Source organism: Marmota flaviventris, chromosome 6 (assembly GCF_047511675.1).
Source record: "Marmota flaviventris isolate mMarFla1 chromosome 6, mMarFla1.hap1, whole genome shotgun sequence".
Classification (NCBI taxonomy): domain Eukaryota; kingdom Metazoa; phylum Chordata; class Mammalia; order Rodentia; family Sciuridae; genus Marmota; species Marmota flaviventris.
Window position 1 is genome coordinate 5003146 of NC_092503.1, and position 15057 is coordinate 5018202.

Consider the following 15057-nt stretch of genomic DNA (forward strand, 5'->3'; position numbering starts at 1 on the left):
TTCCCTGCCTGGAAGCCTCAGCAAGATTGCTGGGAAGGGGGTTTGATTTCCTGCTTGAGGGAAGAGAGGTGCTGGGACAGGCACTGACAAAGACTTGGACAGTGGAAAAGTACCAGGCCTGGACTAGGAGTTCACTCTGATGCCAGATTCTGGTGGCCTCGGATATCACGTTGTGTTTGTAGATTTAGATCCTTGGAAATTTTTTTTTTAATCAAATAGTAACATAGATCCCTTTCAGCAAGACATACTCTCTCTCTCAGTACAAATAAAGTATTTGTAAAATGGAAGAGTTTGCTCCTCTCAGCCACTGCAGTAGTAACTTTGCTGCCTCTTAACTCACTGACGTGATGCTTCCAGATGTAGTGCTAACATTAGCTTAAACCACTACACAGTTGGTTAAATGTTAACTAACGGTGTAAGGTTTCTGCTCATTTGACCCTAAATGAAACTTTAGAGGTAAAAATACTCTCAGCCAGGATGCAGGCCCTTGTGCCATGGCAATCCAGCCTTCATTCCATGTTTAAACAGAATCTTCAACTAAAATATAACTGTCTATTAATTGTAGGACTATGAAACTGAACTAAAATACATTTTGTTTTGATCAACTTTCAGACTAATTCCTGGCTTTATGACTGTAAAATAATTTCAGTAGTGTTCCCCTTGATTGTTAACTTGTTGTAGATCCTAAAGGATGAATCTGGGATTAGATTTTTGAACACATTAAATAGATATCATTTGATTCATAGTCTGTGATTTAGTTTTCAATAGCTAATGTGGTAAACAGTTTATAAGCAAGGAAAATAACTGGTCATGTCCCAGATAGTTAATAAAATTCCATCATGTTTTACTAAAATTTAACTTAGGAATTGTAAACCAAAAAGAGGACTGACATTTATAGAGTCCCTATGAAGTATCAGCCACTTTAGTTATTTAGTGCATGACAGCTCTTGAGTTAATAATTATCCCCATTCTATAGTTGAAGAAGCTGGAGCTCAGAGGGTTAACTAAATAGCATGACTCCTGACCTACAGCTGGTAAATTCTAGGGACAGGATTCAAACTACACTTTCAAAGTCCCAAATGACTCAAGACACATAGCTGGTCCTCTCATGTTAAATTTGGGTGCCCAGGAGCTGACTTTTAATGACAGAAATTGCTGTCATCCTTGAGTTTTCCTTTTCCTTGGTCCTTGTGATTTTGAATCTTCAGCCATTAAGGTCTTATATCTGCTAGTGCTACTGATGTTGTATGATTAAAAGATAGCTGTGCTGGGTATTTTAAAGGCCTTATTAGGTCTCTCCTAACAAGCTGTGAAACACTGAGCAAGTAACAATCTATCTGAAAGTGGAACTAAGTGATCTTGGAAGTCGTTTGAAGTTTTAAAATTCTCTGATTCTGAATGAAATGTTTTTATTGAGATCAACAAATTAACTTTGTTTTAGTTTAGTCTGTGTTCTTAAGATAACACCATATATAAATCGGAGGTCATGTAAGTGGTAACAAGAAATGTATTTAAAAACCCTTAGTTATCCGATTTTGAGCTCCTTATTGAATTTTTTTTTAAAAAAATCATATTTGAGGATCTTTGTTTCCCCTAAGCATTATTATATCTTAGGTTGAAATCTAATTTTTTTTTTAATTTCCAAAGGGTTAAAACTAATCTTAAAAAAAAAAAAAAAATGCAACCAAATAAAAAATAGAGAACTAAAAACCTCATCCAGAGCTCTTAATGGAGAAACTGACTACAAGTAGAACATAAAGATTCCCTGTAGGTAATAGAGTCCTGGCCTTAGTTCTCTCTCTGTTCTTAAAGTGCTTTCTTTACAAGTAGTCCACTTTCAGGGACTTGACAAGTAGCTCAATGGTAGAGCACTTGCCTATTGCGTGAGGTTCTGGGTTCAATTCCTGTACCAGAAGAAGAAGAAAAATATAGTACACTTCAATAATTACTCATTTGGATAAATTAAAGAAAAAAGATGGGTACACATGGGCATATTTGGGATCTAAGAAGGGCAAGCAGCTTCTAAAACTCCAAGTTTCCTTCGCCTTCAGTGATAAGGAAAAATCAAAGGGACTGATAAGGGGGGCTTTGATGCCATGTGTTCAGTTTTTATCAAGGTAATTCAGTGATTTTTTTTTTCATACTAGGAATTGAACCCAGGGGCACTATGCCACTGAGCTACATACCCAGACTTTTTTATTTTGAGACAAGGTCTCATTAAGTTGCTCAGAGCCTTGCTAAGTTGCTAGGGTTGGCCTTGAACTTATGATCCTCCTGCCTCAGCCTCCCAAGTTGCTAGGATTACAGGCATGCACCATCACACCCAGTGATTCAGTGATTCCTAAGAAGCCTTTTGGAGCCAGGTGCAGAAGCACATACCTGTAATCCCAGCAATTGGGGAGGTTGAGGCAGGGGTATTGCAAGTTTGAAGATAACCTAGGCAACTTAGTGAGACCATATCTCAAAAAATAAAAAGGGCAGAAGATGCAACTCAGTGGTAAAGTGTCCCCAGGTTCCATCCCCAGTACCACACACATAACACACACAAAAAAAGAAAAAAAAAAGTATTATTTTAAAGTATGAGAGACCTCTCGCTCAGTAAGAAGCATATTATTTGAGGCAGCTGGTCCAGAGCATCATAGTTCCCAGACTTCATAGCAGGTCAGAAATAAGCATTTCTTATTTTAACATTAAAGGGGCTTGTATAGAGATGATATTTTCTTCAAATTACTTTCACTTATTACTATCCATATATAAGACTAAAAAATATTCACAGCCCTGATATTCAACTAGTACAGATTTATCAGTTTTTACATTTGGAATGATTTCCGTAACACTCATGAACTGTTGCCGTGCTGAGCCACACTTCCCAGCCCTTCTTCCAGAGCTCTTGGACCGTCCCCAAGACCCAGCAGCCAGAGGCATGACTCCTAGCACCCTGTTCCCTCCAGGGCTGGAAGATACTCTGATCCTACCAACTGTTAAAAACTTTTTCAGTTATTACCTGTATTTGCATCAACCTCTTTACATGCTTAGAAAATTATTTTATTTCACATCATGTTCATTAAACATGGGTTACTATTTTTACTAATTGCAATAAAAAGGGATAATCTTTTGCTTAAAATATGTATAGATTCTTTGGGCATAGTCCAAATATAGAAAAAGGTTAGTGAAAATCATGTTTGCCCCATCACAATGGAATATAAAACCCTTTATTGTTACTTTCTATTTTCTCCTAAATAACAAAAAGGAGGTTTTTGCCAGAGCTGAAAGATGATTAATAATCCTTTTATAAACTTCATATTTCACACCAAAGTATCTCTGCTGTGCTCTCTCACCAAACCTAGGTGGCCACTCTTGTTTCTTTGCTGAGCTGTGCAAGGAACATTGATGATGCTGGCATTGACTTGCTCCTACTCATTCTGTCTAAGCCAATCTGTAAAATATTATCATTACCTATTACAGATCTTTAAGAGCCACCAACTTGATTACCTGACATTGATTCTACTGTATTATTCTGAATAGCCATTGATGGTAAGCATTATTTTTAGATGGAAATAAAATGCTGCACGGTACAATGAGTAACACTTTTTGTCTAACAGTTCCAGAATGTATGTCCTGTATTTAGAGTGTGAGCCTGGAATTAAGTTATCATGAGAAACTGCAAGCTAAAACTGTGACCAATAGTGGGATGGGGCTTTGCCCAGGGACCTAGCAGTTCTCTGTCCAGGTGAAGCTATCAGAGGAGCAAACAGCATGAGGAGGGAATAAAAAAATAAACTCAAATTGTGAAATCAGGAAAGAGAAAAAGGACTTGGAACACAGAGTTTAAAGACAGTCTCATAGCTCTACCATCAGCTGATATGCCAGCGATAAGCCGCCGCCTCCTCCAGTTCCTCTCTGGGCTGCCAGGCTACTGGTGGGCAGAGGCAGCAGGCTTGTACTGTGCCAGGTTCCTGACCTCTGTGGACCGCTAGCCAGACTCAACTTTCTCCTCTCCCTCAGGTGACCAGATCTCAACATTCAACTGGTCCCATGCCTGATTTCATGAAGGCACACGTAGATTTGACCAGACAGCCCAACTGGGTCCTGTCACTGTGGGTGGAGGCAGGGAGCAGATACTGAGTCTCAGACAGTAAAAAGTAGGATGTGCCTATGTCAGGGCCACTCAGCAATGAGACTGCTGTGGGCAGAAGGCCTTGCAAGTCTGGGCTCAGACAACTGGTTTGGGCCCTTTTAATAAGTGCTTCCCTTTGCCTTGTGAAAATAGGAGATAATAATACCTTAGCCCATAACATAGCCATCTTCCAGAGCTGCAGAACTGCTTTTCCCAGATGACATGGGTAGATTGTCCATAAGCCCCCAGCAGTGAGGCAAAGTCCTGAAATATTCCTCCCAAGGAGTGTGTAGCCATGCACCAGGGTCCAGCCAAGGAGGCCCGGGGATCAGGTGGTGGCCTTGCTGCTTACCAGAAGCCACTTAAACTATCTGTGCTCCTCTTTTCTCACCTGTAAAATGGGATAATGCACCGTAAGGATGTTAGAATTACAGAAGTGCAATCAAAGGGCCTGAGACCCACAGTAAGCTTTCAATAATTAATATCACTTTAAAAATTGAAAAATATGAACTCTGATAGAGTTCATATTTTCAATGCACATGTGTTTTAGAATGTGTGTAAATATCTCCACGTACCTTGAAATGTTATCCACACAGCTTAAAAGTATTCAGTCATCGTTTTTTTCTGACACTTCCTATTGCACAAACCATTTCCTGTTCCCAGGACTGCTGACACTAGGAAGTAAAAGAACAAACAACTCGATGAAAGGGAGGTTGGATCCCAGGCAGGCTGTGTCCTTAGCTGCAATAACAGTGCCTTTGACGCTGGCCAAGGCCTCATGTTCTCTAAGACACAGTTCTCAGCTACTGGGCTGGAGAAGCAGCTCTGGAGTAGCAGGAGAGCGAGGAGAGAAAAGGCTCTCTCCCTCCAGCCCCTGCCCTAGAATCAACTTCCTTGTCAGCAGAGACGCTGAGAAGATGATATCTTCTGGATGGTTCAGGAGCCTGGTGGACAGATGCCATCCTCCAAAGTGTGCTGGGGCTCCCCATGACACCTGGGTGGATTCTTCTGTGATGCTCCAGCCCTGAGGGCTGTGGGCTGACCAGGGTTTAATGTGTGGGGTCCAGTCCCCTGTCAGGGCTGCAGCAGGCCAGGTCCAATTCAAGGGCTCTGTTAGGTCCCTGCCCCAGGGTGCCACAGCCAAGGGCAGAGGAGTGAAAGTGCAATAGGGGTGAGCACCCTGCCTGCACAGTCAACCAAACCCGGCTTCCTTCTCACCTACCCACACGTTCCATTAGCAATAGAAAGAGGCCAGTTTGTCTTTATTTTTTGTTTTGTTTTGTGTTTTTTAATCAGATACCATGGGGACAAAAGCTCTTGTTTTGAGGTACTTAAAATCTGAGAGTGGAACGGAAGAAGAGAAAAATGTACATACAGTCACAGGTGGCTTGTGCAAGTTCGAGTCATTAGATCACCTCTGAAGCAACTAGATGACAGGGACTCCCTCCAGGTTCCCAGGCCTTCACTGAAGGGCATTTCATCTCTTTGAGTAAAACCCCTGCAAGTTTCAGCTCAGCAAGACTAGATTCCTAAGACCATGAACTCTATTGCCCTGCATTTGAGCACAAGGCCTCCACAACATTTACCCATGAAGCCAAAGTTTTCCCCACTGATTTTCAAGGTGTCCAAGTGATTTTCAGAGCATCATTTTAAAATGATGGCTGGGATACACACAAATCATGATAGCTGAAAGGAAAAAAGAAGCTTTCCAATGAAAGGTTTTGGGTCTCAATTAGGAGTCTGGTTCACAGGGAGTCACTGACCCCATTGTAACAGAATTTACCTTTGCATCATGGGTTTCCTAGTCTACCCAGAGGCCACACTGTCAATAGATATCTGGGGACATGATTCAGTCTGCTATAACTGAATCCCTGAGGTTATAAGGGATTCAGTAAGAACTTTCCTTCCAAGATCTATTTTTACAAAAATGACTTATTGTAACTGTGTACAATGATTATGCAATAAGAAGGGGTAATGCAGAAAGCCAAGTGGCCTGTTCTCATACCAGATTTCCCCACGGCAAGGCCTTCCTCATATAACTGAGCTGGAGTTCACTTAGTGAGTGACACATGTCTGAACTCAGCGCCAAGCTCTGCTTAGAGAGTCCCCTCTCCCCAGCCTCAAGGTCAGCAGCTCCCCTGGGCTTCTCCCATTCCCTCTGCCATCATGTGGGTCTGGGGTCCTTTCCCTTCAGCCTCACAGCCTCTCCATGGGATTCGAAGGGGCCACGAGTTATTTTGAAATACATTGGTAAGATGTGGCAGGATTTCTTATTTGTAATGTCTACATATTAGCCCCATGATGTGTGCATCCGTAGTTTTATTCTCAGTGTCTGTCATTGCATGTCCTAGATGTAAACCTTTGCTAGCTTCTTAATATACCTTTTTTAGCCAACATAAGAGTGATCTTTATTTACCCTCCATTTGACATTGCCTCCTGTGGTCTCCACTTTGTCTTTCTAGCCTTCATTCGTGAGGCCACTCTAGTGACTAAAGAGGTAAAGGGAGATGGCCTGAGGAAGAAGACAGCAAAAGGGAAAAGGGCAAGAAGGGCAAATTACCCCCCCCCCCCAGAAATCTCTTTTGCTGGGAAGTGAACCTTAAAGAATCTTGTTTTTCAAGTTCTAAACACAGGGTTACCTCTTCTTACCTGCCAGGTCAAGGTTTAGCTCTTCCTCCCCTCAGCTACATCTCATTCTATTGGCTGTGGTCTGCATCTCTATCTTCTGTTCAAGTTGGTTCAAAGCAGCTCAAGAGAGCTTTATGATTCTGTGCCCTGTTTGAAATTGTTTGCAAGGTCTGGATTGTTGAAGAAAAGGTGTTGGTTTTTCAATGATGTCGACTCTTGGAAAATATCAGAAAGCATTCCAAATAAAGGGTCCTTGGATCTGTCATTTTTTTTTTTTTTAATTGGAATCAAATTAGATTACTGGCCAAATGCACAGATCTAAAAAACTGCTGTCATTCATTTTATCTTTTTCCTCTTTAAGAGTCCAGAGGAAACCCAGGATCTAGGGAGAAAATCTTTGTGCTAATTAAATCTTAGTTTGTTCTACCTGGGTCTGATCTGCACAGCAGCTTTCAAGGCCCAGCAGTTCCAACCAAATAGTTCAGGAACTGATGTTCACCCTTGGCAATGACAAGCCTCACTTATTACAGCCACCAAGTGTCTGTGATCCCCAAATTCTTTCAAGATTTACAAAGCTGTAATATTTTCTTCCTAATTTAAGTGCACTTTTGATGAACAGATTGGTACATGGCTTCCACTGAATGCACACATGAATTTCTGTGTAACACAGATCCTTCTTGGGGCTGAGAGTCAAGGGCAAGGGGTATCGAGAGAAACATATGGATCCCCTGAGTCCAAGGGGCTTTCTGGCCAGCTACCATCCACCCAGCCCTCTCCCCATGCACTGTCCTCCCTCCTGGGCCAGCCCAGCATGGAGGCAAGCCACTTCTTCTCTCCAGCCACTCCCATGGTGTCTCTAACGCCTCTTCTCCCAGGGCTACTCCAGACGGGACACAGCTTCTTCATCCTCTCCTCAGCCCTGTTGCCTCTAAAATAAACAGTAGAAAAAAAGGACAAAGGAGTTTTAGTAACAGAAAGGTCAGAGAGTTTTAAAAATTACCAACATGGGGAAAATTACAAGGTTGTTAAAGAAGCTCAAGAAACTAAGGGCAGTGGTTCTCAGTGCCTGACCTCATCTACATTTCATTGGAAGCCTGGGTCAGCCACGTAGAACATCTCCCAGATATTCTTGTTAATCTGTGTGTAGCTGGAGGTCCCTGGTTCCTTCTCTGTCCTAGGCTGGGTCTACCACATGGAGAGTCCAGGCCACATGCCCACCCTTTAACAAAAACCCTCTTCTTCTTCTTCCCTCAAAGGTTTTCTGGCTGGGCATTAGGCTACTGTTCTGATCTTGCTGCCTGTCCCCCCCAGGATCTTCAGGATCTGAACTGTGCCTCTTGCACGTGCCTCCTCTGTCCCTCTAGCCTGATCCAGAGCAGGAGGCTAGCTGGTATCCTCTTTGTCTTTGAATTTAGGTTGGCCCAGCATGGCAATAGAACATGACAGCCAAAAGCTGTGTCAGGCATCCAAATGGCGATACCTATAATACCTACTTTATTGTGTTAGAGTGAGGATGAAATCTGGAGTGGCTGAAAAGCCCCTCGCATGTGTCTGGAGTACAGCTCAATGAATCCTTGCTGCTGTTGTGATTCTCGTCAGCATCCAGTCACTACTCTTTGACTGCCCCCTCTCACGTGAGGCCTGGTGTGAGGCACAGGATCAAAGGTGAGTAACTGTGCCTCCGGCAAGTCTGCAGGGTGGTGAAGGGCAAGGACCAAAAATCACAAAGCCACAGTCTAAGTCTTGTCACAGGAATGCACTGGGATCTTTAGGAACTTTTAATGGGATTCTGCCTGAGGACAAGAATAGGAGAAGGTTGTGCTGAGAAAACTATGGAAGGAGCTGCCAGGAAAAGGCCAGAAGGGAACTGTCTCAGAGCAAATGGAGGAAAGGCATTCTTGCTAGGAAAGTCCCAGCTATCTGGGTGACACCTGGCTGATTTACACTGGCCCCAGTGTAATAAACTCATCTAGTCTCCTCAGGCCATTGCACTCTATAGAAAAAGGCATTCTGGAGCCTGCCTCTGTGACAGCCACCTCTCTGCCTCAAAGCTCCACCTCCAGATGAGCCTTCCTCAGAGGTGCAGTAATGTGCGTGAGCTGAGGCGCCAGCTGGGGAACAGTGCTGACCAGATTGTATGGCAATAGCATGTGTATGTGCGTATATGGGGCAATGAATCTCACTATTGTGTGTAGGTATAATGCACCAATAAAGCATATGATAAAAAGGGAGGAGGAGTGTTATCATTTAGATGCGAGGTGTCCCCCAAAAGCTCACAAGTGAAACAATGCAAAAAGGTTTTAGAGGTGAAATGATTGGATTATGAGTGCCTTAACCCAATCAGTGAATTAATCCCCTGATGGGGATTAAGTGAGTGTGACTGCAGGTGGGTAGGGTGTGGCTGGAGGAGGTGGGTCCTGGAGGCATGCCTTTGGGTTTATATTTTTTCCTCATTGAACTGAGTCAGTCAGTCTCTCTGTTCCCCTCTCCCTCCCTCCCACCCCCCTCCTTCCTTGTGTGATGTCCTCAGCCACTTTCCTCCACCACATACTTCTCTCATGATGTTCTGCCTTGAGGAATGGAGTTGGATGTTTACGGACTGAGACCTCTGAAACTGTGAGCCCCCAGTAAACTTTTCCTCCTTGAATTTGTTCTTGTCAGGTCTTTTGGCCACAGCAGTGAAAAAGCTGACTTAAACAACCAGCATGTTAGTAACATGACTTGTACTGGCTGAGTGTTTCCTATGTGTCTGACACTACCTAGGCCTTTTCAAACATCTCATTTGTGTTTCTAACAGACACCTGTGTGGCCATTGTACCAAATCCTGGCCACAACAATTTCTAGTCCTGCAGCCTGGAGTAAATAAGTAAACTCTGTGTGCCTGTGTTTCTTAATCCTCCAGTGAGGATTCTCATCATGCCCCCCAGGTAGTTGAGAAGATGCTGTGAATTAATATGTGTGAACAGTTGCAGTAAGAACTCTACAACTTCTACACTATGCAGCTATAAGGGCCACTTGTTTCCTACCCACTTGCAGAATAGCGGTGACTGATGAAGCAAAGACTGACAGTGGTTTACCAAAATTTATTCTCTCTTCTTGCTGAGCACATAACTAATCTACATTTCCCACCTCCCTTGAAGTTAGGTGTGACCATGTGCTTGAGTTCCAGCACATTGAACATGAACTAAAATAAATAAATAAATAATTGGAAATTAGCTGAGGTGATATGTACCTCTTCCAGGCCTGGCCCATGAAATTCTCCTCCTGCCCTCTACCATCACTTCCTGTCCTATTCAGATCAGCTGCAATAGAGACCTGCTGAAAACGTATTGAAGATGTGGGTTCCACAATGAGTGCATGGAGAAAGATCATCCTTCAGGACTTCCCCCTTGTGCAGTTCTATTACCTAAATCAGAAACAACCTTCCGTCATTATTTGAACTAGCATGCATCTGGCTAGCAGCCTAGCCAGCCTTTATGACACAACCAAGGAATGCTGAGCTCCACAGGACCAATCTTGCAGGAGAGCGTGGGAGATCCATTTGTTGCATATGCAGCATGTTCTCGTCCTCTTCTGCCTTCTCTCCTTTCTGTAGGACAACCTGCACCACCAAATAAGCCATCCATCCATAATGGGCTGCTGCGCCATGGCCTCAGCGGTTGGTTCAAGGTTAGCCACCTACCTAAGGCAGGCTAATCAGTCCTTGCAACAAGACCTGTTGAAGCTGTCAGGGGAGAAAGGATCTCTCATTTTTGGTAGATTTCTGGCTTTAGAGTTGAAGGTAAAGAGTGTACCAAAGAAAGAAGCCAACACAGAGAAAAGCAGAGCTAACCAGGAAGCGCATTCCGAGCAACACCATTTGAACTCTTATATTCATTAGTGTTTGATTCACATTGCCTGAATACCTTTTTTGTTTAAGCTGATTAGAGCTAGGTTTTTGCAGTACTTAAGTTTGCAAATTACCAACTTACCAGCTTTGCCCATTACCCTGGCTTCCTTGCGCCTAACTCTGGTACAATCCACCTTCCCAACATCTGCTCTGAAAGCCATCTTGATGATCCCATCTTCACATTACATGACATTAAAATTTCTTAAACAATCAGTGGTAGTACAGGCCTGACTTCCCCTGAGGGAAGGACTGCTAGTCATTTACAGTGGTCTCAGATGCAAATATTCATTTTTAGGAAGGGAACCTTACTATGTATGCTAGAACACAAGATCCCAGTAGAAGAAACCTCATAGAACTACTCAAATTTCAGGCTGGGGTTTAGCTCAGGGGTAGAGCACTTACACAGCATAATCAAAGCCATGCGTTCAGTCCCTAAGAGAACCAAAAACAAAAAGTGTTTCCCAAAGAACCATCACATTTCTTTTTATTGCACTGTACTTTGGTCTTATTGAAGATTTCATAAAGTAAGTGGTGAATTTGGGAAGCTGGAATTTTTGCAAATTTCTTCCATAATGTTTTTTTTGTGTGTGTGATAGAATTTGACCAATAGTATTTTGATATGTTTCTTCATTTAAAGCTATAGAATTGCCAGAGATTTACAAAATGAGAAATAACACCAACAATATCAACTAATTTTTTATAATTGTGCAGACGCTCCTCCCAGCATTTACTTCAGTCTTTTGATCAAATAAATATTCCTACCAATCTTTGGTGGGATCATTTTCTAAGATCCCACTACTTCTTTTATATTGCCAGACTTTTATTTTCAAATTCCAACGTGTACAAACCAAACTCTTGTCAAAATGGAGAATTTTTAAAGCTGTTTCTCTCATCACTTTCATTTTTCTTTCCTTGGGTGCAAGTTTTCTTTTGTCATATGTATCCCCAGGCTTTGGGTTCTTCGTCCCTGAGGAACCACTCTTGGGGGGTTGCGGGGGGGGGGGGACTTTTCTAGCCTCATCTTGGCCCTTGAACTTTACCTTCCTTCTCTCCCGTTGCTCTGCATACCTCAGCCTGTCCCAAGTCAAGTGCCAGGAGTCCCAACTCCGTAGGAAAATCTTTTTAAAATAGTTCTTAAAAGATTTGCATGCTGGGGGAAGGGAAAGTCAGAGTCACTGTAAAGAGTTCCTACTGAGGAACATAAGTTCTGTGAATATGGCAGTGAGGTTACACAACCTTGTGAATGCAGTTAATGCCACTGAATCGTGCACACCCAAAATGACAACTTTTATGTATATTTGTCACAATAAAAGCAAATTTATTCCTGTTTCCTGTTTGTATGGTTGTGTAAATGATTAATTACAGATGCGTCACTCCGTATTTCTCTTCAAGATAAATGAAGAAGTCAGTCAAATAGAAAGAGTAAAGCGGTTCTGTTCCTCGGAAAAGTGCAGGAGAGAACAAAGCCCACACATTCTTCGCCAACTGTCTCTAGAAACCGGCTCTGTTCGCTCATGCGCAGAGAAAAGCCAGGCCGGACGGTGGGGCAGGACCGGGTGGACGGCCCCCAGGGACCTCGGCTCTGCGCTTCCAGCACCTTTCATCCTTTGTCCCCTTCTCGATTCACATGCAGATTAACGCAGGCCCACTCCCCACGAAATTCTCCTCTTTCACCCTGTTTGGAAGGTGGAGGAGCCTCTGAATATTCATGAGGCGTTTCCCGGGTTTCGGGCTGGCTGGCGCGGGAGGGACGGGGATGAATGCGAGCCTGCACCCCGCGCGGCCGGGGCAGCGGTTCCCAGGAGGGGAGGGCCGGGGCGGCGGGATCAGAGACGCAGGCTGTCCGGAGAGAGGCGAGCGGCACAGCTCCACCCACGAGGAGAACAAAGTTTCATCTTGCTTTCTGGAGTTGCAAGTGTGACTGTTGTTCCCAGTCGTAGGAATGCGCCCTAGCCTCGGTCACTGGACAACCGCAGCCCACGCCGGCTCTTCCCAGCGGTGGACCACAATGAAGGACATCTCGATCTGGGAAATAAACGTTGATGAGAAAACAAAGAGCTGACCACCGTCTCCGAACAGTGCTCTTACACCTGCTCCTGCAGTCCCGCCTGAGTGCACACCCCAGAGGACCGCCAGGATCTCAACTGCACTGCCCATATGCGATGTCTTTTTCTCCCTCTGCCTTTTAGATAGCATTTTCATTAGGCTAGCTAAATTCCACTTTAAAGTGAATTCACCCTAAATGTGTTTGCATGAAATTTTATCTAGTTATGGCTTAGAGTGTAAATCATCTTTAATTATAGGTAAGCGTTAGGATATTTTAATAGATAGAATAATATATTAGCACACCGGAGCTGAAATGCAGACATTTTAATGGCCTTAATATCACACTGCCAGAAATAGTCATCTTTCCAACCTTTAATCTTCTCCCTGGACTCCTCTCCCTTTCCCTGCTCAAATGAACAGCGCCTGCCCAAGAAGCCTGCCTTAGTCCTGCTCAGGAGGGAATGCAGGGACGCTGTCAGTATCCATATTTGCACATGTAAAGGGTGTGTTGACAACAATTCTTCTCTGTTATTTTGTAAAAAATATTACCCTCACCTGGTATTTATTTTCATTTGTAGGTCTTAATATACAGAGAGATTAAAGTTTTATTTCTTTCAAAAATTTATTCTAGAATCAAGTCATATTTAGCCTGCTCTCTTTGCCTGCCTCACACACTCCCTCTGCCCAAACTGCTGCTCCAGCTGAAGGGAGGTAAAGCAGAAAACCAATCCCCAAGTTCCCTTTAAACATATGGAAGACTTCCCTACACACTTTTGTGATGAACTGAAAATTAGTTGCTATTAATATTTCTTTCAAGTTAGAGTAAAAGGTAGAATGTCCTCTTCTATTTTCCAGCCCCGCCCCCCCCCAATGAAATTCTGGTTACTTGATTCTTAGTTATTTGAATACTAACCAAATCATACCTATTTATGTGACAATCATTATAATTCAAGCATTAATATTATTAGCTTGTAGCCATGGTATCATTAAACCTGGTTCGTCAATAAAATCTAAGACAAAAAGTTCACACAGAAATTTTTAACTGTGTGACAGACACTTTTCTCAGCATTATTTCATAGTCATTTATTACTTCTTCAGATGAATAGGCCCTTGGTATATCTAAATTTAAGGAAGACTATAGCTTAAAAAAAAAAAAGAGTTAATGGAAGTGTTCAAAAAATTCTTCCCAATTCTTCCTTAGGGGGAAAAAATGCATTGCTAAGAAGCTGTTTCACAAGGGGATTTTGTAGAAACAGTGGAGATTAATGACACATAAACTTGGCCATCATTTTCTGCATAAATAAATATATGTGTACGTGAACATAACTATTACCTATTGATGGCATAGCAACACAGGCCAATCACATCCCCACTTCCCGTTGGAAGCAGGGTACCTCCTCCAGCATGACTCATGAAGGAGCCAGCCATGGCCATCACCAGGTCTGACATGTGCAGGACCCCCTAGAGCAGGCCTTCTGGCTGACCACAGGGGAAGGCCAGGATACACAGGAGTAAAGTGAGTATCCCCAAGAAAGCTTTCTGTTGACTAAAATATATTCCTCACCAGTGGACTCTACTTCTCGAAATTCCTCTTATTATAAGTCTTTAACACACACACTCATCTTCTGAGAGGATGTCATTATCAAGGGTCACCTCCAACCGAAATAGTGCACTGGAGTAGCCTGAGTGGGAAGGGGAGTCAAGACTGTAAGGAACGAAGAGAGGAGAAGGTCAGGCCCTGACAGCAGAGCCCTGTAGCCGAACGCAGAATGGGGTTCTCCAAAGGCAGAGGTACAGGTGGGTGGGGAGCACAAGAGAGGTGGGGGGGTAGAACCAGCTGAGGACAAATGGTACAGAAGCTTCTCCAGGAAAATGAAGCAAATATGAAACTCGGTTGTCACCTGTGAACTTGAACCCTGTGTTTTAATCATATTATCCACATGAATGAGGTGAGCGAACAGACGTTTTCAAATATTGAGGAGAATGCAGTACTCTCAGAGGATTTCTACAAGGCAATTTGGTACCAGATACCAAAAAGTTCAGGATTTATATGTTCTTTGGGCTGTAATTTCACTTCTCAGAATTTACTTTGTATAAATTACCATGAATGAGAGCCATATTGTTTCAAATGGAAAAAAAAATTATTTTTTTATTATTGTTGGCTTAGCTATTATTTCTATAATAAGCAGAATTGATTATGTGGTAAGAAATCAGTAATAAAAGTTGTTAAGGAGTTTGTTCACAGTTGTTGACAACATCCCTTGCTTGAGCCACACGAAAGCTACTCAGGTGCTGCAGAAGTGCTTCGGAAGAGTCCATGCACAAACACTCTTAAAGCAGTGCCTCTCCTGATATCAAAACAAATCATGAAAGACAG